At 35.2% G+C, this 25,648-nt stretch overlaps 1 protein-coding gene and 1 pseudogene across 4 annotated transcripts in view; one reads left to right on the top strand and one right to left on the bottom strand.

Moving 5' to 3' along the window:
- MLLT3 (MLLT3 super elongation complex subunit) overlaps positions 1-25,648 on the top strand; it is a 235,753-nt gene that overhangs the window by 172,091 nt on the left and 38,014 nt on the right. The window lies entirely within an intron of this gene.
- Positions 3,336-3,454, bottom strand: LOC118600890 (annotated as a pseudogene).

Genomic DNA, 25,648 nt, shown 5'->3' with positions numbered 1-25,648 from the left:
CTAGCAGTTAGGAAAGGATAAGAATCTGAGTGTATTAATATCAACTAAAAGTTTGTGATTGTGGTTTGCATTAACCTCTTTAAACTTTAACAATAAAAGCGAACCCAAATATCTTTCACCCCTCCTGTAATTCTATAGTTTTTGTTTTTCATATAACCACTTCTCTTTTTAGTTGTTTGTGTTTTGTGATATGGAGGTTTAGTATTCATAGCAGAGAAAGAGAGGAAAAAACAGTAAAAAAAAATTGAAATAACCATTTATGATTGGATCATTACCTTCACTTTTTTTACCTTGTTTTTTAGAAATTTAATTGTAATTTAAAAGTGCAGAAGTTAAAAGTTTTAATTATCTTACCTTGAAAATGGGCAGATTACATGTGGTAAAATGTTTCATACTTCAGTCTGCAGTATGAGAAATGGGATTTTAATTATGTCTTTTCATAGTTTTGGCTTTTAGTGCTGTCTTGTATAACATCTTCTTGAGGGACAAAGATGAAAACTCTTCAGATGGGAGCATTTTTCCCAAGGGTGCGTAGTGGTTCAGATACAGGATAAAGACTTCAAACCACCTTAGCAGAAGTTTTTTTTGAAACGAAAAAAAGGAGAAGGAAAAAGAAACTTCCCTTCTTTTGTTGTGGCTCATTTCCTCCCGCCCCACCCTGTTCCTTGCCCTGCTTAAACTGTCTGGAGCTGGCAGTAAACGTCCTGCTGTTGAAGCATTGGCCTTAGGTTTTTATGTGATGGAAGGTTGTCGCAGTCAGAGAAGAAGGTCTTTATTGTGTTTTCAAAGTGGCTTTTTAATGACTTGCAATTCCAGCACTTGCAAGAGCTGTAAAGTCTGTAAGTATGGTGAGTGAGCAGCTGGAGAGGCCATTCATTAAAGGGCTGCCCTGGCTCTCCAGGGGGGGCTCTCATTCTGGACTCCTGTTCTTTGTATTTTATAACTGGAGGTAAAAATACCCAAAGAGTTGCAATTCTTACTCTGGTAGAGTCATCTCAGTGTGGGACATTAGTTAAAACAATTGGAAGCAAGTTACCTTTGTTGGGTGCATGGAGATATTTCACCTGACCTTGTTTTCTGTTCTGTTTTTGTTCTCTGTGTTAGATGTCATAGATGTAGGAGGGTACAGTCTAGTCAATCAACTGTTCCTATAGTCAGCAACATTTCCGGCTTATTTTTTTTTAAAAAAATTTGAAGCAGTTAAAAGTGATATTTTTAAAAAAAGAGTTAGAGGCTCTTTCTTAGTTATTTGGGTACCATACTAAGCCCAAATGGTTTCTCAGGTTTTAAATTAAATAATTCCTTAGAGGCCTTAGATAGCTAAAGGTCATGAATAGATAGGGGGCCCTGTCATTGCAGGGTTAGTTGTCATCAATATTTTCCAAAGCTCAGCATTTTTACTTACTTGTATTGACTTGTTTCTCTCTCTCAATAAATTCCATGAGCCTCCTTCAAGAGAGTTGCATTGTTTATTCAATACATTATTATTTCTTACTCTGGGGCCCATGATCTAATATAATTGTCCCATCTGTCATCTTTAGACACGAAGTCAAAGATGTGACTCAACATGATCTTTGCATAACTAGCTTTACCATATCATTTGGATGTCTTACAGCTGTAGCTAAATGTTCCTTGAGTGCCTTCTATGTGCTAGGCACTGTTCTAAGCACTTAGCTTGTTTTAATTCATTTAACCCTCAAGACAGCTCTATGAAACAAGTAATATTATTATCCTCATTTTATAGATGGGGAAACTGAGGCTTAAAGGTTAAGAAAATTGCCCAAGATTGCCATATTTAACAGTGATGGAGCCAGGATTTGATCTCACTTGGTAGGGAGTGCCTTCAAGAGGAGTTTGGGGGTGAGCAAATCTTATTTTACCATGAATTTATGTTACAATTGCAGAGATGTGCTTCATGAAATTGGCATTACTGCTGAGAAAGCCTTCAATATCACACACTTGTTCCATTTATGAACCATATGTCTTTGACCTGCCTACTGGTTTGAGCTTTACCTTCAGGAGGTAGTAGTGGTCTCATAGGTGGATTTGGCATCCACAGCCAGAAATGAGGAAAGAGCTGTGAAACATTTAGGAACCTCTAATGCCTTACACAGTATTGCTTAAAATAAAACAGACTTTTGTGAATCTGGATCTCCCATTATTATTATATGCCATCAGCACCGTTTTCCTGCTCCCAGAATTTTCTCACTTGCGTAGAAATTTATGTTTAACAGAGCTGAGCTGCAATATCGAGCTTTCCCAGAAGGTGCCACCAAATAACAAATGGTGTCTTCCAGTTTGAAGATTCCTTCTTTTTGAATCTTCCAGTTACATTTTAAAGTTTCATTTTATAATGTTTCTTAAGTTATTCAAATTGTAGGCTGTCCTTTGAATTAGGAGACAAGATAAAGTAGTGATATAGGTAGAGGGTGGTTTTCTTTTGGTGTCTATGTAATTATTTAACCAAGTTTGAGAAATTGTTCTCAGTGGGTAACAATTTATGACTGTAAACTTTCAAGGCAGTGTCAAGGTCCACAAAGAAAAATCACCCCTAAGAGGCTTCTTTGGGTCACTAAAGGTGAATGCACAGTGAGATGTTCTCAGATAAAGTCAAAGATCCTTCTATTAGGCAGGAGAAAATGGAAAAGCATTTACTAAAGTATTTGAAGACAACAGACTTTTGCCTTTGAATGCAGAAAATATAAAGGATGGGGGTGTGAGGGAATTGAGACAGGAAGAAATATTCAGAGTTACTGACACAGAAAAAAGGACATTTTCTTGCCTTCCTCAGTCATGAAAAGAAAAAAAAAATATGTATATACACACATATATATACATATACATACATACACATCTCAGATTTACTTGAGAGAGAGAGAAAGAGAAAGAGAGAGAGAAAGAAAAAGAAAAAGAGAAAGAGAGAGTGAGACAGAGAAAGAGAAAATAATTACTAGAGTATACTGGTTTGAGACCTCACTGTTTAGAATCATAGTACTGTTTTTCTAAAAAGAAATTGTTGACCCTTGCTTTATATTGTGGTCCTTCTGATTTGTTTTTTTTAATATGATAAACCATCATGTTACTTTACATAACTAAAAACATTTCCTTCTAAACGTGTTTGTTTTTAATATTCTTCAGTTACCTTAATGATGTTCATAACGTTTGAAAATATTTATGTGGTAGAATCTACTATATATAAACACTACATTAGGTGGTATGGATGGTACAAAATTAGACTCAGCTTTGAAAAAAGGAAGGCATGTATTATTATAGATGAAGGCCAGAGTGGGTAGGAGAAAGGATTCTCTCTCTCTCTCTCTCTCTTTTTTTTAAAACGCCTACAGCATCTGGTATTTCTAGGTGGTCTCCCTTCCAAGTACTAACCAGGCCTGACCCTACTTAGCTTCTGAGATCAGATAGGATTGAGTATATTCAGGGAGGCATGGCCATAGACATGGGATTCTTGATCTGAGAAAACAGCTTGGAAAAAAAAAAAAAAAAAAAAAGAACTGATGGCAAGTCTGTGTTGTTCTTGCTGAAAATGAAGAGAGATCTTATAAATGAAACCCTGCAGTTCATTTATTAAACTGGTTTGTTGGGAATGAAGGAAGTCTTATTGAACTCTATACTACCATTGTGCTGGACAGTTTCATTCTATATCCTTTTATTTAATCCATGCAACGTGTGAGATAGCTTTTGTTCTTATCTTACAGTTGTAGAAGTGGCAGAACCAGAATTTGAACTCATGTTTAATGCCAAAGCCCATGCTTCTTATACTGTACCACTGATTAAACCTCCTTGAGAGGGAAATCACATCAAATTAAAATCACTGTAGTATCGATTAAACCTTTTCAAGAAGAATCTAATTAAGAGCATTAACTTTCTCACCATCTGGCTTCCTCTGGTACAACAGTTCAGTGAAAGGGGAGAATAAGATACTTGGATGCTTGGCTATGAATTATGAGTGCATTGAGACCCATTATTTTCCAAATGCTGATCAACCCATGCTTCATTTGCCTCATATCTTTTTCTAAGAAGCAGAATTGCAGAATGTATTGAAAAGCTGTGATAACTTAGAGTCTATCCAAGGGCACTTGTTCACCAAAGTACTGTCTTACTAGGGTGTTTCATATACCTCATACTAGAGGCAAAGACATGGCCAGTATTACTATAAGAACTTCCATCTTCTGTAGTGCACTATCCTTTATACCAAACATCCAGCTATTCACGAAGGCTATAAAGAAGGAAGTGTTAGGTAGCTAGTCAGACATGAGCGACAGGAGTACAAAGGAATAGTTCTTTGGGCCTAGAAACCGTCCAAAGAATACCCCGTTGGTAGCTAGAGAATCCCTCATGCATCACCAGAGACAAAGGACAGGAGGGAGGGTCATAATCTTAGCTGGTCTAATACAGCCACAGATGCCTATGCAGAAGGTACTACCTTAATTTGCCCACAATCTAAGCCTCATTATTCTGTCATAATACTGTGTTTATGCCTGCAAGTTCATTAATCTAATTATAACAGACTGCATTCTGGGTAAGCACATGCACCCTAGGCAAAGTGTTATATAACAGCCAAGTGCCAATCAAAATGATCTCACGTGCCAATCACCTAGGAATGCTTTCGGAACCACCCATCATGGCCCAAATATAATTTAGAGATTCCCACTTCCGGGTGGTTGTTACAGCTCTCTTTGCTAAAACTGTGTTCCTCCTTGGAGTGTGCTTTGTCTTTCTAAAATATACTTTTAACAAATCTTCTCTAAATCTCACTGACCTGTGATTCTTCACTGCGGTCAATGAGGAAGGACCAAGGAAAATGCTAATTAGGTTCCTGCGCTATTATCTGCCCCCTGCCATTGGGGCAACACCAAAGTTCAAATTTCCCTTAACTGTAACAGAAAGTAGAGCTCCTTTGTCCTGGAACATAGCCATACCTGGCAAATAAATTATCTTCTTGGGACTAGTAGGGGTGGTTCTGGAGGCATGGTCCAAGACTATATACTTGGAATCAAAAGACTAGGCAGGTTCACCTTACTAATGAACTGTAAAATGGATTTTCATGATAATTGTGAGATTATAGGTGTGAAATGCCACTCAGGTATTAGTTCAAGCAACAATATTAATTCTGTCATAGACAAAGACTTACCTTTTTGTTTTGTAATTTATGAATTGTATTTTGAGAAGATCTGATGTTCATAGGTGTTCTTGTAAAGATCAAGAGACAGAGCTGCTGTCTAGGAATTGAGTGAATTATATATAATCCATGGCCACAGTATATTTTTTTATTACTACATGTTTCTAAGATGCCACCTTCCATTTGGCCTAACCTTAGATCATATTGGGAATCAAAGCAGAGTCTTGCTGAAAGTCCACCCTAGTTTAAAATGTTTATATCTGATAAATTCTACTCAAGATAACCTGATGCATTTTCAATATTACAAGGTGCTCATTATATTTTCAAGTTTCCTCCTCTTCCTCGTTATTTTCCAGGATTGTTTTATTTAAAAGTGAACATAAAACTTGTTGCTGATCTTGTGATGGGTTATTTGAATGTGCTAGCTTATCTGATAATCTTAAGCTAGAGTTTCACTTCTTTTGCTGACCAAACCTGCCTTCATTGTCTAGCAACTTTCAGAGACTTGCGACAAGTCTCTTCCTCCCTTTTAAAGATATGCCATGCATTGTTCTCCTTGTTTTGTGTAATAAAATCAATGAATCTCATGGTTTACTCCCCCAAAACTAAGGTTCGCAGGAGGTGCTGTGTCCTGTGCTTCCCAGCTCCTTATCCTGATCATATTAATAATACCTTGTTTGTCTCTTCATCTTTAGAAAACCTTGCAATGCTTAATATGCACTCTTTTAAAGATTTAAGACCAAGTTTAGAAAGCACGAACAAATGTCAATACAGCATTTATGTCACAATTGAGAAAATATTGAGATTTTTAAAGCAGAAAGAGTTCAGAAACTTCCTTTAACAATTTTTGTTTTGCAGAGAACCTGAGGGCAAGTTTCATAACTTGCCCAAGGTCTCGGAGCTCTTCTTCCCTCCAAAAAGGCCCTAGGATGCAAATTCCTTATTGACATGCCATTGTCATTTTCACTTGGAACAGTTGACAGTCCTTCATGTGTCCCTCACTCCCTTCCCAAACTCGCCTCCATTTTAACATTTCAAAGTAGTTCCTAATGAATTATTTATGTCTGTTATATGTAAGGCTGGTGTCACCTCTAAGCCCTGCATCTCAGTCTGTGCCTTTTTGTTGAATGAATGAACCTTATGTTACATATCTTCACCAGAAAAGCCTCATGTCATATCTAAGTGAGGGTAAGACGTAAGTCTCAGTGGCTATCACATAAATTAATCAGAGAAAAATTTGATAGACTTTGCACCCTGGTCCTCCTTGACTGTATCTGGGAAATTGCGAACCAGGATAATCATGACTTGATATATTTCAGGGGGAAAAATCAATAGGCAAAACAGAAAATAATACATTTAGGTATCTGGCAAATCAAAAGTCTTAATATTGCTTACTAATAAAAACATGGAAAGAGCTTTAAAAACCTCCAATATAAATGAAGGCTCTATTTGAACAAATTGATATTCTTAACAGATGAAACCTGAATCTATTCCCTCTTCCCCTCCAGTATCTTTGGTGTCTGCCTCTGTGTCCTGAGTTGTTCCCCTTAGTCTCTCTAAATATGTACTGAGGTGTCCTTCATATGAAACATCTAGCTGCTCATCCACACACCCACCTCCAACTTTCTAGTTAGCCCTGATACTCTTCAGACTATAGTTTCTCCACTTCCTTTCCCTTCACTGAGAGACATCTCAGAAGCTCCTTTATTCCTCGACTCACTGTGGTCTGGCTTTTGCTCTTGGGAACTGTTCTTAATACTACCGCTGGAAAAGGTCACTGGTGCCTTCCAGAGTCTAATATTGAAACCATCTTTTAAGCATTAGTTTTTACCTCACTGGCTCCTTTGATTTGCTTTTCTATTCCTTGTCTTTATCATACTACCCTGATCTCTCTAACCACTCTCTGCCAGCTTTCTCTGCCAACTGATTTTCCCCCACCACCCTGAAGCAGGCCATTGCCCACCTCCTTCTTTTCTATTATATAATCTTCCCCTGGCCAATCACCTGTTAATCTGTCTTCTGTGTCTTCTTTTCGCAGGCCTTTCTCTATATAATGATCTAAAACACAAATTCTAGAAGGAAATATATGAAGAACATAAAACATCTAGTTAAAATGGTGTTATGGTTCATTTTAAAAATATTATCTTTAATATAGCTGTTTTTATAAAGCATTTCATTATTTCAAAACCTCAGAATGCTGATGGCCTAAACACCAATTCTCTTTAGCATTATATTTTTTATTTTCATAATCTTTTATTATGGAAAATTTCTAATATACACAAAATATGCAGACCCCCCCCACACACACACACCTCTCCATTTATCCATCACTCAGCTTCAGTCAATATTTATTAACTAATGGCCAATCTTGTTTCAACCGTAGCACCATCTACTTTTCCCCTGGTATAATTTTTAATAAAATTCAAGATGTCATTATTTCATGCATAGATATTTCAATATGTCTCTAAATGATAAGGGTTTTTAAAAAACAAACTAAAGTATCATTACAACTGAACAGATTAATAATTTTAATATCAAATTCCTGGGCAAATTTCTAATAGAATCAAAATGTCATAAATTTTGTTTTTGTAGCTTGAATGAGGATCCAATTAGGTCCATACCTTGTAATTTGTAAGAATGTCTTTTAAATTTCTTTTGATTTATAGTATAGGTTCTCCTTCATCTTTTATTTATTTTTTTTTTTCACATAAAAGTACAAGAAAAAAAACAGTGGGTTGTTTGTCTTATAGAATTTTTCAGTTCGGATTTTGCTGCTAGTGTCTTTGTGGTGTATTTTCTGTAAATAGAACCATGGTCAGATGCAGGTTAGGCTTTTGGTTTGGTTTGGGGCAAGACTACTTCATGAGTACATTGTATTCTTTCATCAGGAGACCTGTAAGGTGAGGGAGGGAAGGAACGAGGGAGGGAGGGAGGGAGGGAGGGAGGGTGTGTGTGTGTGTGTGTGTGTGTGTGTGTGTGTGTGTGTAGCACCCATCGATGCTCAGTACCTCTGTGCATGAATTCATTAGGGGTTGTGAATTGGCAGTATTTTTATTCTATCATTCTTTCTTCATTTATCAGCTGGAATTCACCTATAAAAAGAAAGTCTTCCTCTTCTACCATTTGTGTAACCAGTAGTACAGTTTGTATAGGAAAGTTTAACATGGTGCATGATTCTCCTCCGCAATCCTCCTGTTTTTAAACCAGTTTTCAGAAGAATAAGATTGATTCTCTAGCATCCTTCAGCAATGGCTCATTTTTTTAAGCATTGCTATAAGACTTCTTCATTCTGACATTTCCACTCTCATCTTTCTTTGCTCTCCCTGTTCTTAAATGATCTTAAAATATTGGCAGTCTTTGGTTCCTTGACCATTCCATGCTATTTTATGCCCTAGTGAAATACCCGTGGTTCTATAAGACCTGGTTAATGTTCACCTTCATTCAAAGCTTTCTAAATAATCTGTCCCACATAAATGACCCCTGCCCTTCCTTATTGCTCCCTCCATTAACAGTGTATGTATACTTTGATTATAGTTGTTACTCTCTTATGTTAGTGTTTTTGTTCTAATCGGTGGGATGTTTTTAGGGCAGATATGGTCTCTTAATTACATGATTCCTTGACTTTTTACTCTGAGCCTAGCACAGATGTTGAGTTAAATGGTGCAAAGATATATTTTTATATATATATATGTTTATGTATTTATAGTTAAGACACCTCTTAACTAATTTATATATTTATAGTTGAGACTCCTCAACCGAATGATTTGGAAATGTGGGTTTTGGCTGCTGACCTCTGTGGAGGTAGATTAGACAGGCCACAGGAATGGGAGAACTCACTCTATAAACGAGACAAGTCTTGGCCCTCCCAGAGGCACACAGTTAGGGTATAATCCACCCTTGTATGGATAAATTTATAGAACAAAATCCTGGGATAAATTGGAGGACAACATAAGCAAGTTGTATACATTGAATTGCATTTTACCTGCCTTTGTAGCCCTTGCTTGTGTGTTAGACTACATGAGCTAGCCAAGGAGCATGGAGGTCTCAAAAACAACCACAAAATGACCTGAGATTTCTTTATTATTATTATTATTACCATGAGAAGTAATAAACCACAAAAATAACAAAGGAGAGGCAAGAACGACAAATTAATCTTTTATTGAGTCAGCAGAGGGATGTGAGAATCTAAAATCCCCAAAACATTTGCTTCTGTATTTTAAAAAAGCAAATAGTGTTCAGAGAAATTTCAATAACAGGATGTTGAAGTGAAAGAAATTTCTGCCTCCCTATTTCCTATAGGGACTGTGCAGAGGCGTGATAACATGAAAGTTATACGACCACCTTGTTTTTGCTGTCTTACGATCATGAAATATGATTACATTTTATTTCCCCTAATGTTTATATGTGCTCTTAAAATTATTGAAACTGGTAAAATACTACTTGTATACTGTATAAAAGGAACTATTTTCCCCCTTCTGTTTCCTCAGGTTGCATAATTATCATAACAGATTAGCTTTCAATTAATAACCTTAACTTGGTTGTTAAATATTTATTAAACTATCACATTTGAGTATCTGCAACCATGCAATAAAATGTTTATTGTATATGTGGAAGAATGAGTGAAAAAATAGTTGCAAAAGATTTAAGTCTCTAACCACAAGGGGCAAGCAATATAAAAAAAGTTATACTGAACAATAACACTTAATGCTGAGAGAAACAAGATGTGGAGAATGCATTAAGTCTCCTTAAAGAATTATCATATTAATCAGTTTTCAAATGTATATTTAAGTATACTCATTGGAGACTGCTAATATTTCTAAGGGTGATTTTAAAAGAGTCATGATTACACTATAAAACTAAAATTATAACCGAGTGTAATTTATCACTGTGGGAGGTTGAATCTATTAAGAGAAAAAAATGAACTGAAGATAGCAGCCATCATTTTGGCAAGGAAAATATTATCACAACTGTCTTCTCCTACCTTAAGGAAAGACATTGCTCCAAGACAAGTATTTTAAAGCCTAATTAAAGTGTCCTAAAACTAAATCGATGGGTTCCCTCCTGTCTTCAGTTCTGATGATCCCCTAAGTTAGAATTTGCATGCTGCTGGCTTCTGAGTGGCTGCTCTTCTACCCAGCCCTTATGAGGTCCTGCCAGGTCTGCAACCAAAAGAAGCTCAACTAATTGGCTTATGTCATTGATGATCTCGTTCATATCTCACCTCTTGCAGTGTTGTCTTCTAGGTGAGCTTCTAGGTTCAGTCAGCTCTGACAGGATCCACACCCCACCAGCATTTCCCTTCAGCATTAGTATGGCATGTAAATGAACTCTGGACACAGGAATCTTCTTGTAACCCTAGTACATTGGGCTCCGGAAAGCAGATGATCTACACTTTGGTGTGGAACACACACAGACCATATACTTTATTTTTATAAACCAAGTGAAAAAGCTGTCCCAGAAAGAATCTTGGAACCTGAGAAAAGATGCCAGATCTGATAGTTGTACTAGCTTTGTGATCTGGGACAACATATTTAACCTCTTTGAGCCTTAATGTTATAATCTCTGAAGTATGAATAATATCTCCAAAAATTCTGTGAATCAAGTGAATAGCAAACAGTACTTGGCACATAGTTGGTAGTCTGTGAATGCTAGTAGAATCTGAATATTTCTAAACTGGTCCTTGCCTTTCTTTTTTAATAAAATAGAGGTCCTGGAATGCCCACCTCACAGACTATTAGGGTTATTTGTATAAAGCACATCCCAAATTTTAAAAAGCTGCTCAAAAGATATTAAAGAGATGACTCTATCTAAAAAAAAAAAAAAATACTGAAAACACATCTATACTAAGCATTTTATTCTTTTGGTTGATAGATTTTATTCTGCTTTGATGTGAAATTGCCATCATGGATGCTTTGTTCATATGTTTTAGTTAACTTTTGCCCAGTATACTTCATTTTGTCTGCTGATTAGAGTGGTGAATTTTAATGGTGAGGACTCTGCTTTCTCGGACAATAAGCTTATGTCCTGACTACAAAGTCAGAAGATCCTAAAGTATAGTTAGCAGTGGCTTTTCTTTACAGGCATACCTTGTTTTATTGTGCTTTGCTGTATTGAACTTCATAGATGTTGCCATTTTTACAAATTAAAGGCAAGACCCTCCACCAGCAAAAGATTATAACTCTCTTTTTTGCAATACTTACTTTATTATGGTGGTCTGAAACCAAATTTGCAATATCTTTGACATTTGCTTATACCTTGTTTACCTGCTGCTCAGCTGTCGCTATTTTTGATGGATTTTTAGCAGCCGAAAGCCTATAAAAATGCAGACCTGGCTAGCATGTTTGAATTCATCTACGGGCACGTAATGCACCATGCAGAAAAGATTTATTTTGCTTTCATTGTATGTGGTTGTGAACTGTGTCAGTAAGTCAAAGGAAAAGCTTTAATTGTTACAGAGGACAATTGAAAGGTGTTTAACCTAAATTTTTTTCCTGAATGCCAGTTAGCTTTCCAAAGGAGAAAAATGCCAAGTGTTGTCTGGTTAGTTCATTACAGAAGAGGGAATACATAGCCAAAATCAAAAGGCAACACGGTTTTACATTAGATTCATAGCTGCATGTTTTAAAGTAGCTTTAAAAGTTACTCCATTAGTACCTTTTAAAGCTACCCATAAAATGCCACTTTACATCTGGCATCAGATCTATTAATTTGACTATTACGAATATGTAGGAATATTTTTGAAAACTCCCGTAGTCTTGTAAAGCCTCTAGGCTCTTATTAGCGGAAAAATCTTGCCTTCTGCCAGGGCATGGAGCCAAGATCCTTAAGTAGATAACATTTAGCATTTGAAATAATAAAATGAAAGAGAAGCCTACATGGAGATTTCATGTCGTTATCCATTTGAAATATTCAGTATGGTGTTGGAGTCCGAGGGAGAAGATTAAGCAGATGTCAGGTTTGTTTCGGCAGGATGCACTGCTTAACCACCTTCCTTCCAAAGTGTTTTACGCCCAGCATCCTGGAAAGGGCACTGACTAATTCATTTGATCCATCTGTTACCTTGGGAGACACTATGGTTTGGTTCTTCCAACTATTAGCTTCACAGGTGGTAACCAATGAACTTGGGGAGATTATGTCCTTTCATAACTCTCGTTCCTCTCTCACATGGGTCACCTTGGACTGAAATCCCCACTACCCTAAAATTTAGGGTACAGCTTCTTTAGTAGGCCCATTAAAGAAAAAGGCAAAATAGGCCAGGGCTTTGTATCTATTTTTCTCTGGAAGCCTTATTTCCCGAAATTCTTTCCCTGACATTTTGTTCCTTGTTTTCTTCTTTTCTGAGGGAGAAATTAAAAATGCTTTCCATGTTTGTTACAAGTGTATTTTGCTGCCAATGTCTAGCACTTTGTGAATAAAGACACCCCCCAGCCAAGACGTTCTGTCGCAATGGTAGAAGAAAGTTACACTGGTGCCATATTCTGAATAGAGTAGTTCTTTCCTCCAGGTGGTGGAATTATATTCCTAAACATGCAGCTGGCATCCTCTTTGTGGACCCCAGATTTACCTATTGAATTATCATTCAGTTCCTCTCCTTACCCTTCCCCACCACTAAAGCCTTGAACTGTTAATTCTCTAACTCAGGGCCAAGTCACCAATAGGCTCAGTCTCTAGGTATGAGGAACCATAGCTGGATTCCTTAAAACTGCTAACCATTCTCTTGTCTTGTATAACTGGTATCTTATTTTGTGTTCAGGTTGGGAAGAGCTTCTTTGCCTCTTTTCTTCCACAGTCAGCAAATACCTGAAACCTTGATTCTGATTCTGGAAGAGGTACCCTTCCTCAACCCATTACTCCCCACCCCCGCTTTTTTTGTTCGTTTTTTTTTGGTGGAGGTGATGGGTCCCCTTTTTTTGGTCTCTCAGCCTGCAGCCAGAATCCTATGTGTGAATCTAGCCAGCAGGCTGTGTTGTACTGGTGAAAATTCTACAAATTGTGTATGAGTCATTTTCCTCATCTGGAAAGAAGCAGGGATGGTGGCACTGAATGATTTGATAGAATTGTTGTCGAGGATAATTAAAATGACTGTGTCATTTTTAGATGTGACACTTTGCAGAAATGATAACTCTTATTAATCAATGATGAAATGCTTTCAAGTAAAGTGTCAAATAATCAGAACGAATTTATTATATATGTTTAAACATTAGTAATGTCAGTTACAAATATATGCTAAGTGAGAGTATATTTACCTGTTCCTGTTAAGTGATTAGTACTTTAAAGAAAAAGGCATGACTATTATATAAGGCCAATAATGACTTTATTTTTTCTCAATTAGCATTACTTTTGCCAGGCAGTTAAAAGTAGTTATTTCAGGCACAGCTGTTGGGATAAAGGAGGCACTATACATATTTATAGTCTTCAGTCATTGGCCTTTTCATAGCAAATAACCTAAAACATTCAGGCCTCTGTTTAATTATATCATTGCATAATTTTTAAATTGAGAGAAAATCTTTTCAGCAAATCAACTGAAGATATTATTATACTGCTGTTTGAGACAGTGTTATAGTGAGTAATATGAGTATTTCACCTTGCAAATGGAAAAATCAACATATAATGATAAAGTGAGCACAATCTTCTATGAGTAGTTTTCACAAATCCTTAAATTCCATAAACTGAAGATTGGTAAGTCCAATGTTGTTTCTTAATAGAACTCTAGAATTGAATTTGAGACATGCATTAAAGGAGCATTTGAAAAGGATTGTAGCTATCACTAGGTTCTAATAGATTATTATACCTAATTAATCTAATTTTCTTATTAGAGTGCTAGTGAATGCAGTGATTTATCAGTGTTTTAATGATACATTAGCATAAGATGGAGATGAAAACTGGGTGATTCTTGAGATAGGTGGGTTTGTACTGGCTAAATAGTGAATTTAGAGTCCATGTCAACCAGTAAAGAGACCTCTTCTGGAGATCTCCTACAGGGCTTTTTATCTTTCCTGTGTTACTTGCCATTTTTTACAGTGACTTTCATAAAGATATGGAAGACTTGCTACTAGTGACCCAAAGATGAGAGGGCTAGTGTATTCCACATTCCAGAATTATGGTTAAAAATTCTAATCAAGTAGAAATGTTAGGCTAAACCCAAGAAAGTGAAATTGCATTAAAAATGGTATAAATTCCTTCATTTGAAATCAAGTAATTATTTTGATTAGTAAAAGAAAAGGGTAGATGGACTTTAGAGACAATTTTTACAGTGGGAAATGACCTTGGAGATGAAATGGATCATCAGTGCTGTATAAATTAATTTAATCTGAGGCTATAGTAATAGAAAAATGGCATGTCAGTCATGGAGAATTACACGTACTCTGTTACTTTCTTCCCCCATGAGACTACATCTGGGTCTTATGTTTGGTGCCACATTCTAAAGATGCTGACAAAATAGAAATGTAGCTTTTAGAGGGCAATCTTCGGACCATGATGGATCTGGGAACTATCAGGCATGGTTTAGGGAAATGAGACATAATAATTATTTTTATTTTTCAAAATGGTGTTCTTGAAAGCTTCTCAGAGTGTTCTGGTCAGCAATGGATTTAGCTCCTTGGCAACTCGGGGAGCTGAGGCAGGATAAAGCAGTTTGGGAGACTCCTAGGGTGAACAGGTGGCACGATATTTATCCTGGGAGGTTCCCTTTTGCCTACAAGGTGCACTGATTTTTGTGGCAAGCCACCAGTGATATACCCATTTTTAGACTACCTATTTAATTCCATTTAATTTTGTATTTTCTTTAGTTGTTTTTTGTCTTTAATCTTATATAGTGCCTGGGCTATAGTATATCATAGTAGTAGAATAAAATGAGAGAAACATAAGACTAGATGTATACTAAAATTTTAACTTTTACAAACTCGCATAATTTCTGGTTCATTGGACATCTGTCATGTACTTGTCTTCCTTTGATTAACTTCAGCTTTAGAGAACTACATTTAATTGTGATAATTTTATGTTTTTAACTCTACCTTGTTTTAGGAAAAATAGTGTACCTTATAGAAATAATGCTTATATACAACAATGGGATTATATTTAAAAGAGGTAAATGTAGAAAATGTGTCAGGGGACAGTGAAACATAGGATCTTTTTTGTAGGCTGGCATATTTTCTCAAGAAATGTTAAATAAGTGGATGGATGGATGGATAGATGGGCTGGGACAGTTATTCTGTGTGCTTTAGGCCTCTCTTTGATCCTCCTAGGCTCACTTTATGCTGCGCCTTAGATCTAGCTTGATGTCTTTGCTTCCGTGCCTTGTAGTAACAGTTCCTTCAAACTGTCCACCCTCCCTGCAAAATAAATATGGGGAGAATCAATATTTGTCATATCTGCTTCCTTTTCTTCTTTTTTTCTTTCCTAGAAATTGGCTGGTATTTTTGCATCCTTTTCTTTTTCCCACCACATTTATTTCCCCTAGAAATTAGCTAGTATTTTTCAGAGATAATCAGTCATCTAGATGTGATTTTGTTTCTACAAAATAATTGATCAATATCAATTGATTTGCCTCTTATAACATTTCTACCCAATTCCCTAGTAGAGTTGCTAGGACCAGGCAAGCAATCCAATATCATCACTTGGCAAACCATTGTCCAAAGTCATAATCAGGAGAACTAATCCATAACTCAACCTGGTAGTAGTTATATGAGTGTGTACATATGTAAAAATTAATCAATCACTATACCCTGAATTTTGCACTTTACTGTGCATGTAAGATATACCTCAATTTAACCTATGAAATTCCTAATATATCCTACTATTATAGGAAGCAAACTATTTCTTTGACTGCTAATTCATACTTTTAACTTTGATTTTAAATGTTTGAATAGTGGTAGCTACTATTCAGAAGTGTGACATATTGGCACAAAAGGCAGTTTAAATAGTAAACTACAAACTAAACTGTAAAGCCTCTAGGTCAAGAATTATATCTAGATCTCCCAGCACTGTTTCCCCCAGGGTTAGGACCCTAGGGAAATGTAGTATACACATATAAACAAGTCAATAAAAAGCATATTTTGTGGGTACAAAATTTGCTGGTATGTATTATACAATGGAATTAATTTATGATTGTTTTGGGATTAATACTTTGTTCTTTGAATACTTAGATGCCAATTTTCATTTCACCTTAACACTACTTTTTCTTTTTTAGTAAGTAGATCTTGGTCTCTGTAACTAGATCTTAAGTTTTGTTTTCAAAACTGTCTATATTTATAATCTTGGAGAAAAATTAATATCCTACTTTTCAGTTCTCTTTTTAAACTTATCACCTTTTACCTCCAAATATCTCAACATGTTTTACTAATTTATGTCCCCTTAATGTAACATGGTCAAATCTACTACTATTTTCTTTGGCTAATTTTATCTGTTATTTGTTAGAAAGGTTACTGCCAAATTCACCATCAAATTCTCTTGGTTGGTTCTCATAATATTTCTATTTTAGGAACTTCCATAATAATCAGATGGGTTGAATGTCCTAAAGTATACATTACTTAATTCCATTTTAATCTTTAAAAATATAAGAATTGAATCAAATTACTTTACTGGCTAGAATAAGAAAAGGAAGAAAAAACAATTGTCAGTATGTATACAGTATAGTTCTCTAACAACTTTTACAATTCATATACTTAAAATTCACCCATTTAAACTGTACATTTTAGACATAGTTCCATAATGTAGTGGTCACCATGTCTTCTTTACACACAGAAGGTCCTTGGTTCATGCCCCAGGGGAGCCACAGTCCATGGTCTACAGCCATGCCACCCCGAACAAGCCCAATGTCTGATCTCGGAAGCTAAAGAGGGTCAGGTCTGGTTAGTACTTGAATGGGAGACCAACTAGGAAGACCAAGTGCTGTAGGCATAAATAATAATAAATAATAAAAGATAAATTAAAAAAAAACTGTACAGTTCAGCTATTTTTAGTATATTCACAGAGTTGTGCAACCATTACCCAAATCAATTTTAGTATATTTGTGTTGCCCTTAAAATAAACCCCATATCTTTTAGTTATCACCTTTCAGTTTCCTCATCTTCCCCAGACCTAACCATCTACTAATCTTCTGCTGTCTCTATGGATTTGTCTATTCTGTACAATTTATATCAATGGAATCACCTAATGCATGGCCTTTTGTGATTGACTTCTTTCACTTAGCATGATATTTTCAAGGTTCATCTGTTTCGTAGCGTGTACTGGAACTTCACTCCTTTTTATGGCTGAATAGTGTTCCATTGAAATGATATATTACATTTTGTTTATCTCTTCATCAGTCATTGGAGATTTGGATTGCTTTCACTTTGGGCTAGTGTGAATAGTGCTACTAGTTTTACATAAACTATTGATGAAACATTACCTTCTGACCCTACAACAGCATTCAGAGTCCTGACATTCTTGGTGTAATTTTTATTTTCCTTAACTCTGATCATCTAAAGAAAGTTTGGAGAATTTTGACAGAATTTGAAGGAGATGGGTAATTTTTCTCCCCAAGGGAATATCTCATTGGGTCAGTCATTTAGGTATTCTTAGGACAAAAACACAATGTCAATAAACTATATGTTTCCACTTATATCTTTATTGCTGGTGGGGATAACTTTTATATAGTCATGCATCAAGATTACTTCATGTGTTTTTGTGGCTTGATAACTCATTTCTTTTTATTGCCGAGTAATATTCTCTTGTATAGATTTACCATACTTTATTATCAGTACATCTACTGAAGGACATTTTGATTGCTTCTAGTTTGTATGATGATGAATAAAGTTCCTACAAAATTCACTTGTAGGTTTTGTATAGACATAATTTTTCAAATCAATTGGGTAAATACCTAGGAGTATGATTGCTATATTATATGATGAGATTGTATTTAGCTTTAGGAGGCTACCAAACTATCTTCCAAAGTGGCTTTATCATTTTGCATTTCCACCATCAAGGAATGAGATTTCCTGTTGTTCCACACCCTCATCAGCATTTAGTATGGTCAGTTTTAAAAACTTTTTAGCCATTCTAATAGGTGTGCAGTGGTATCTGTTGTTTTAATATGTTCATTTGTTTTAACTTGAAACTCTCTGATGTCAAATGATTTTGAGCATCTCGTCATATGCTTATTTGCCATCTGTGTATCTTCTGTGGTGAGGTGTCTATTCAGATTTTCTACCTATTTCTTTTCTTTCTTTTTTAAATCTATCCTGCTCACCGTGTATCCCCAGAATATAGTACAGCGTCTGACATTTAGAAAACCTTTATCCAATGTGTAATTGTTGAGTTAAACACAGTAGTTATATGAATTAGGCAGCTGTTACAATGATACATTAGAATAAAAATAAGAAATGATATGGGAGGATTTTCATCATACATATATGTACAAATGTGTATGTATATTGGGTCATCACAACATACATTTTGAATAGCTTACAGTTTTATTTGTCGATTATACCTTAATAACACCAAAAAAAAAAAAGGTATAGAACTTTTTTAATATCCTAGAACCTCCCATTACTCTCTTCCAGACACTGTCTCTTATTCTCAGAGGTAACCACTACCCTGAACATATATTGGCTTTGCCTATCTTTAAATTTTACACAAATAGCATCGTATACTATGTAGCTGCTTGTGTATGGCTTCTTACATTCTATGTTCATGAATTTCATGTAGATTGTTATGTCTGTCCAAGTCTTTGCCTAATTTACTGTTGGGTTTTCTATTTTGTTATTTTTGTTCTTTTATCATGTTTATGTGCATTAAGTGTGTAGGGTCCTGTGTTTTTGTTTTCAAAAATGTAACATGATTATATTTGTGTACATATATGTAAAACAACTATTTTAAATACTTGGACTTTTGAAACAATTAGTGAATTGCTCTTTTTAAATGAGTGACCTTTAGATAGCCTTCCTGTAGGGGTTTGCAGTGGCTATGGAATTCTAAGTTTGTTAACTTTTTCCCAGCTGCCTTTTCCAAGATATTGCTGTGTTAGAGGAGCTAGCTGTTTATCAGGTAAAGAGTAATTTATTTTATCGATGAGACTTTTATTTGTACACATTCACAAATATAAGTGGCATGTAAATTCACTCTTGGATAATATATCACAGTTATGTCTTGCCTAGTAACTGACAAACTTGGACATCGAGGGCAGAATATTGCTCTTTCATGGGATAAAATATTTAGTTACCATAGGACAGAGTGACTGAAAGAAGCTGAAAAGCACATAGCCAATGAATGAGGTCATTTTTTTTTGTTTGTTTTTTGTTTTTTGGGTTTTTTTGTTTTTTGTTTTTTGTTTTGCAAAAATACTAAATATGTTGTGTGCATAAACAGAAATAGACTCAGAAAAATAATATGGTAAATCAAGTCAGAGAAATTTGGTTTAACCATTATAAGCATGAAGTTGTGTAAGTGCTGATAGGGTAGGGATTAGCAAATTATAGCCCTTGGACCAAATCTAGTATTCTATTGATTTTTGTAAATAAAGTTTTATTAGAACACAGCCATGCCCATTTGTTTACATGTTGTCTGTGGCTACTTTCACACTACAAGGTCAAAACTGAGTAGCTCTGACAGAGACTGTACAGTTTATGAAGTTCAAAACTTTTACTGTTGAGACCTTTACAGTAAAAGGTTGTTAACTCATACTGCAGAGAGTCTAAAGTAAACATATTTTTGTCTTCATCTTCATTTTCATCTAGTGGGATTGTGGGGAAAGTGGTTAATACAAGTATTCAGATAACTCATACACAAAGCAAAAAATAGGCTAGTAGAATGAAGTGATGAAAAGCATCTAAAAGGCATCTTGATATATTCAGACCATTAGAAGCAGAACTTGTATGTTTGAGAGTAATGGATACCAAGATAAAATAGCACTAGTTTGGCCTATAATTCATTATCTAGGTTCAGTTTGGAAGAGTTTAGAATTTTATATATTTCCAGAAGATATCCTGGCTGTCCAGAAGCAGAGTGGCCAACATTAATAGCCATAAAAGGCAGTTGGCATTTCTTACTGAGAATTCTCTTAAGGTCTGGAATATTTGATGTGATCATATATTCCCTTAGCTATATCATTCCAACACATCTTTAGAATAGAGCTTGGGGCATCCATGGAATGGGGTCTGTCATCTCCAGTGATGTCTGTGGCAGCTGAAAGCTTCTATTAATAGGCTTTATCCACTCCTGCAGGGTTCATTACTCCAGCGATTGAGCCTCTAAACAAATCTTGATGACAGGAACCAGACAAACTTTTGGTCTTTCTTCAGCAAAGCTATAGCTGAAAAGAAAACCACACAAATTTCAGAGGCTAACTTATTAGACTTTGGATTTATGGGCTTCTGAGGGAATAGGTTTAGACTGCTGACTAGAGAGGCATTTTAATGAGCCTTCACCCCATTCTTATTCTAACTGCAAACTTTCTCATTTCAGATAACATTATGTAAAGTATGTGTCTTCGCATGGTACTTTTTGGATTCTGTTCACCAAATGGCACACGTCTGTACTTGTTCTGTATATGAAATACATAAATGGCAGTGCCAAGTGAAAGTGGCAATTGGTTTGAACCTAAGGGACTACAGAAACTAAAGTGGAGTATAGGTCGGATCATTAAAGGGATAGGTTGTATGTAAATGTCTCAGAAGTCAGAGATTCTGGTTCCCTCTAAAATGCATCTTTGCTTCAATACCAGCGAGAGACCGTTGAAATGCATTTTAGCAGACCAAAAGTGTCATTTCATGGTGGTCTCTGAAGTAGAACTTTATTAAAATGAAATGCTGTGCCAATCAGTGGTACATGATTATATGTACCACTTTAAAAGTTACTCCTACAAGTAACTTTTAAAGAAAATAATTAGCCTAGAGTAGTGGTTCTCAACATGGGGTGATTTTTTTTCTAGGTCCCGTCTGTCCCCTGGATATTTGGCAAAGTCTGGAGACATTTTTGATTGTCATGACCTGGGCATGTTTATGCATGGGGGTCACCACACGCATCTAGTACCCGGGTAGAACCCAGAAATGCTGACAGGTATCTTACGATGCATAGAAAAATTTCCAGCCCAAAATTTCAACAGTGCCCAGGATGAGAAACTAGAAATTGAGCAAAAATTTTTAGCTGAGATTTCAGCTGATTAGGGCAGATTATTAAACCTTTTTGAATTCTTTTTGGACACGAAGAAGGGTATTTCTTACTACTTTAGGGTGGTCTCAATTGAGCCAAGTAAATATATTTTGTTATTTTTGTTTATATATTTCCAACATAATTATGTAAAAATTTTTTGAAAAGTACAGAATAGTTTTATAAAGAAAAAAAGTATAAAACACATGATCCCACTACTCCTTTGTACATTTCCTTCAAGATTGGAAATATTATAGAACAGAATAGTTTATCCTTCAGAATATCCTCTTTAGAGAAACCTAAGGAAAGATAGTAGAATTTTTCCTAGCCTTTCATCCTGCTTATATTATCTTTTACAAGCCCCTTCTCATCCAAATAACTGCCATCACACAAAGTTTAGGGTCATTTTATCAGGAAGTGACTGTTTAGACTATAAAAATACCTTAGTAGAATTCCCAACAACAGGAATTATTATTGATATTTAAGTAGAGGAAAAATCTTGTGAGATTTAAAGAAAAAAAATTTGGCATGTATATGTTAATAACTTAGAGGTTTTTATGTAGTACCTTTATTAACGGTAGGTTTCATTAATAAATAAAAGTATTTTTTAACTTTCCAGTCTGAATCTAGAGATAACCTTTTACTTTCCAGATGAATTTTCAGTTGATAATGAGTTCTAAAAAAGCAAGAGAGAGGAAAAGACCAGATACTTTAGACCACCACACAATAGTATCCTGAACTTCAAAAGCCCCAGGAGGGCACAGCTGGGGCGTGCTGTATTTTCTGTCCTATTGGTGAGCTAAATTTGGTTTGGCAGAGAATTTTTAGGAGTAGATAAGGCTCTCTGAGTAAAACTTTGCAGTTTTAGCCAAAGAAAACAGACTGGAAATTTGATGACTCTATTTGATTTATTAGTGCCATATGCAGGGCCTTTTGATCTTCAGGATTCAGTAAACCAAGAAATTGATATTTATCATAACTATCACATGGGAAGAAATCTTAATTTGCCTGTAGTGTTGATACTAATATAATTATCCAACACCTGCATCTGATTGATGATAATTGTGTTAGGTTGTATTAAATTTTAATGACAGGTAGAGACAAACAGTAAAAACAAATTTTTGGATAGCATTAGCATTGGAAATAATCTTATTTCTCAAGTACAGCAAATTTTCTTTCTTCAGCAGGTCCTCCAATAAATATCATATTGTTCAACATTATTTTGTTATAATGTTGATGAAATGTTGTAAGAACTTAACTCTTGTTTATATCGATTAGCCTATGGTAAAATTGGTTTCATTATATGTCGTTTCACTTGAAGTTGCAGAATCTATTGACAATTTTAAGTGAGGACTTACTCTGTGTATAAAAAACTACGAGTGCAGGAACTGTATGTAGTGATTGTGGTTTTTAAGGAAAAAAGGGAAATAATTTGACATCGATGATACCACATGAGCAGATGTTTTATAAGAAAGGCTACTTACAATCTTAATTTGTCAGACAATATAAAGGAGTTTCAATTAAGTTTGAGGTTTCACCCCACTTCTGAATTCCTTTGTAATACTTTTATAAAGTAGCAAAAACCACAGGACAAATATTTCTGCCATTAAGCATCAGAGTCCATCTGTTTTTTGTCTTTTTACTACTAAGACAAGTTAACATATGACAGAAGTATATATGTCTGTAAAATTGAGCTGAAATGTCAAGAACAGTGTCATGGTATTAGTATTTTGAAGTGGTTCTTTTTCTTGAGACTCTTGGGGCCTACATTTTTCTGTAGGAGGAAAAGCTTCTGTGTCTCAGTGAGTGGGATGCCCTATATGAGTTTTCACTTTCTTTTTTTCTGTGGATTCTTTATTACCTGACCAGGCAATTCTTGCCTGTAAATGATTTGTACTTAGATTGACCATCACTTTTTACTCTTTGTGTATTCTGTTTGTATAGAAGTTTTTTTCTTATATATCAGGCATTGAGCAAGGCATTTTTTTTTTAGCTCTGTGCTCCATGAGAAATTTAAGGGAAAATAAATTTCGAATTCGTCTAAAGGTGGCCTTATTTCTTGAAGTGTCAAATATATTTTAGGGAAGACTATCATAGGAAGAGAGGGTGAGCAAGCCAAATGGACTCAGACTTGACTTTTCTTATATCAATTTCATAGTTATTCCTATTGATGATGATAGTAGCTAATTATTTATTCATCATTTATTCCATTCTCTGTCCTAAAGGCTTTACTTGCATTATCTAATTCTCATAGTAATTATATGAATTATTACTGTTACTAATTTTATTTTACCACTTGAAATATGAAGAAACTGAGGCCTGGAGAGATACTTGGCTAAGGTCACATAGCTAGAAAGTGGTAGAATTGGGATTCCAACCAGATCTGATGTTTCCAAAACCTGAGAGCCCGAATCATTTTATTATTCCATTATTTCACCTTTACTCTCATATTAATCTTGAGTTTTCAAAGTACTTGACATTTAGATTTGAATGCTAAATTCATGCCAAAAGTAAAATATAGTTATATTATTTTAAACTTTTTGCCATTTTTATAACCTATTTCTCTATTATAGAGCATTTGGCTTTCTGCATCTCACTAACACATCTTACTATATATGAATCTCATTATGTGTGCATATATACAACACATATGTACATATAGACCCATATACAACATAGCAGTGTTGTAGGTATAGTTCATAGCTGTCTCCAAATAGTGCCCTCTTTGTTTTCCTGTTTACTGGAAAATGTTCCTGGAGCCCCAGAAATGATTAGAAGCTTAAAGTTTATGTTTGAAATCTCTATCTTTTAACTCTACCACTCTTTATTCGCACAGAAAAATGTGATCCTCTGTAGCGACTTTGCCCTGTTTATGGAATATGAGTGTGTGCTATTACTGATAGTACCAATAGGATGAACAGGTCTTAGAGTTAAAATACTCGTAAGGTAAACTGATCCTGGAACCGGTACATGATCATTTCTTTACTGCGTACTTCATAAAACTCTGTAGGCTAGAGCAGGGAGTTTACTCAACTGACTATAGGGAAATGTTGTGGGATACTAAAGCGGTGTGATTCAAAATCTGGGTATCCTGGGAGCAAGAGTCAAGTGTTTGACATCTGATCTCTCTAGCAGAATGTGTGCTTACCACACATACGGTAGTATCAGATGGAAGAAGCTAGTTTCTAAAACAGTTTGGGGTGAATGTTTGCTTCTCATTAGCTTGTGTGTGTGTGTGTTGGATGAATGAGCAATTGGGAAGTCATGAGCATGTGTTTGCTGTCATTTAAACTGCCAATCTAATCTAAATATACATGTGGCTGCCTAAGGAGACTTCTTTCTTTTCAAGAGGATCATTCTTAACAGCTCTCAACTCCTTGCCAACAAACGTGAACTTTGGGGCACTTCTGTTTTCCTGAGGCCTACTCTGTTTTCTTTTAAATAAGGTGAGAAGGATTTCTTTGCTTGTCATATTTCTGATTTTTAACATCCAGCTGTATGTAAAGTTTATTTACCATGAAAAATAACTTCATAGGAAAGATAGCTTCTAAGATGTTATATAAGGTAATGAAAGATGGGGAGGCGAGGGTGATGAGATGAATAAAAGACACAGAGGGTTTCAGTGTATAGAAGAACTCAGGAAAACCTTATCAATTTTAGATCATTAGTTTGCATATAACATGCTTTAATTAATAAGAAATAGAAAATGTTTATAAAAGAGGAGGTATAATTTTATAATGCCTTATTATATAATGGAGTCCTGACATGCATTTTCCTCCTAGAGTCATTTAAGGTAGAAATGAAGAAGATACTATTTTTTTCTGACTTCAAAGTATTTAGACATATTTTATCTACCTGGGAATTATTCAGATACATTGAAAGAAATTGAAGCTTTTTCTATTCATGATTGTAATATTATAGACTTCCTTTTATTTTCTTAGAGAAACCAGGGATTAGACTTCTAAATATCTTACTAACCTAAAGTAAATCTTTTCATTCAGGAAAGGATAATACTCTTCTTCCATTTTTGTCATAATTACATAGTTTATCATATTTTGAAAAGCCATATATCCAAAATATTTTCCTTTTCCAATTCACATATTTTTGGATGTAAAAGCAAACAGTGTAAAATTTCTTACTAAAAAATAACAGAACACTCCTTGTCATCTAACCACCAGAGTGCTGGATAAAAAATTAATTACCACTTAATTGCACATTAAAATGTTGTTTCCTTAGTATTTTTTGATAATCCTAGAGAGCCTATCTTGTTTTTTAAAAAATTTATTACTGTGTAAATTTCTTACAGTTACATGCCTTTAGTATTTAATTTATTTACTAGTTATACTGTAGCCTGTTTGAATAGAATTTGGCTTATAGATTAATATA

This window comes from Rousettus aegyptiacus, unplaced genomic scaffold (assembly GCF_014176215.1).
Source record: "Rousettus aegyptiacus isolate mRouAeg1 unplaced genomic scaffold, mRouAeg1.p scaffold_m13_p_3, whole genome shotgun sequence".
Classification (NCBI taxonomy): domain Eukaryota; kingdom Metazoa; phylum Chordata; class Mammalia; order Chiroptera; family Pteropodidae; genus Rousettus; species Rousettus aegyptiacus.
Note: the sequence above shows the minus strand (reverse complement) of the source record. Positions and strands in the feature narration are given on the sequence as shown.